The sequence below is a fragment of the Herpailurus yagouaroundi genome, unplaced genomic scaffold (genome assembly GCF_014898765.1).
Source record: "Herpailurus yagouaroundi ecotype Mexico unplaced genomic scaffold, PumYag 162, whole genome shotgun sequence".
In the NCBI taxonomy this organism is placed as follows: Eukaryota; Metazoa; Chordata; class Mammalia; order Carnivora; family Felidae; genus Herpailurus; species Herpailurus yagouaroundi.
The window spans coordinates 37,131,492-37,133,809 of record NW_024412403.1 but is presented as its reverse complement, the minus strand read 5'-3'; positions in this window follow the sequence as shown (position 1 = coordinate 37,133,809).

The window sequence follows — 2,318 nt, the reverse complement described above, 5'->3', positions numbered from 1 at the left end:
GTGCTTGTATCTCTTTGGATTAGTATTTTTGTATTCTTTGCGTAAAAAGTCAGTAGTGTGATTGCTGTTTCAGAGGCTACTTATATTTTTTTTAATTTTTGAGGAACCTCCATACTGTTTTCCAGAGTGGCTGTACTAGTTTGCATTCTCGCCAAGAGTACAGGAGGTTTCCTTTCCTCCACATCCTCGCCAATACTTACTATTTCTCGTGTTTTTGATTTTAGCCATTCTGACAGATGTAAAGTGATATTTCATTGTAATTTTGATTTGCATTTCTCTGATGATGAGTGATATTGACAATCTTTTTATGTGTATATTAGCTATATAGATGTCTTCTTTGAAAGAGTGTCTATTCATGTCTTATGCCCCATATCTTAATTGGGTATTTTTTTATAATGTCCTTTTTCAAGATTTATTTATGAGGACTGAATTTTGCCTGACCTCATAAAATGTGGTGGAAACTATTCTCTTTTTATTTATTCTCTAGAATAAATTTCTATAGGGGATTGTAGTCATTTAGTTTATCTATTTCTTAATGTGTTGTTTGGCGAATTGAATTTTTTTAGACTTGGTTCTTTTCATGTAAAATATTAAATTTATTGGATGATGTTGCTCATCAGATATTCTTACCATCTTTTTAACACCTAAGTCTCTGTTTTGATGGTTCTTTTTTTGCTTCTGGTATTTATAATGCATGTTTTCTTTTTTTTACCTTAAGCTATCTTTAAGCATTTTATTATTTTATTTATCTTTATAGAACAAACATTTTGATTTCTGAATCTTTTCTTATAGATTTGCTTTCTTTTTCTTCATCTTACCTTCTTTGATTTCAATATTCTATTTTATTTTAGCTCTTTGAATTGATCTCTTACCTATTCTCATTTCTAATACAGGTATCCAAGCTAAATTGCGGTAGTTTTTATGTCATATTTTCATTATCATCTATTTCAAACTATTTTCTAAATTCAATTGCAAATCCTTTGTTATCCTTTCATCATTTAGCTTTTCAGGAAATAAATGCTAACTGATTACTGGACAATGTTTACATTCCACAAACACACACATACACACACACATTTAAACTTGCTGTTGCTGATTCCGGAAGATGGCGGCGTAGGAGGACGCTGGGCTCACCCCACGTCCTGCTGATCACTTAGATTCCACCTACACCTGCCTAAATAACCCAGAAAACCACCAGAGGATTAGCAGAACGGAGTCGCTGGAGCCAAGCGCAGACGAGACGCCCACGGAAGAGGGTAGGAAGGGCGGCAAGGCGGTGCGTGCTCCACGGACTGGCGGAAGGGAGCCTGGGCGGAGGGCGGCTCGCTGGCCAGGCAGAGCCCCCGAGTCTGGCTTGCAAAAGCGGAGGGGCCTGACGGACTGTGTTCCCACAGCAAGTGCGACTTAGCGTCTGGGAGGCCATAAGTTAACAGCTCTGCTCAGAAAGCGGGAAGGCTGGAGGACAAAGGGAGGGAGAGCTGCTGAGCCTCCGGACGACAGAGCTCAGTTTGGTGGGGAACAAAGGCGCTCGCCAGCGCCATCTCCCCCGCCCATCCCCCAGCCAAAAGCCCAAAGAGAACCAGTTCCTGCCAGGGAACTTGCTCGCTCCACGGAAACACCCAACTCTGTGCTTCTGCTGAGCCAAACCTCCGGCAGCGGATCAGACTCCCTCCTGCTGCCACAGGGCCCCTCCTGAAGTGGATCACCTAACGAGAAGCGAGCTAAGCCTGCCCCTCCGGCCCCTGTGCACCTTGCCTACCCACCCCAGCTAATACGCCAGATCGCCAACATCACAAGCCTGGCAGTGTGCAAGTAGCCCAGACGGGCCACGCCAAACCACAGTGAATCCCTCCCCTAGGAGAGGGGAAGAGAAGGCACACATCAGTCTGACTGTGGCCCCAGCGGTGGGCTGGGGGCAGACATCAGGTCGGACTGTGGCCCTGCCCACCAACTCCAGTTATACACCACAGCACAGGAGAAGTGCCCTGCAGGTCCTCACCATGCCAGGGACTACCCAAAATGACCAAGCGGAAGAATTCCCCTCAGAAGAATCTCCAGGAAATAACAACAGCTAATGAGCTGATCAAAGGATTTAAATAATATAACACAACGTGAATTTAGAATAATAGTCATAAAATTAATCACTGGGCTTGAAAACAGTAGGCTGACAGCAGAGAATCTCTTGCTACAGAGATCAAGGGACTAAGGAACGGTCACGAGGAGCTGAAAAACACTTTAAACGAAATGCAAAACAAAATGGAAACCACCACGGCTCGGATTGAAGAGGCAGAGGAGAGAATAGGTGAACTAGAAGATAA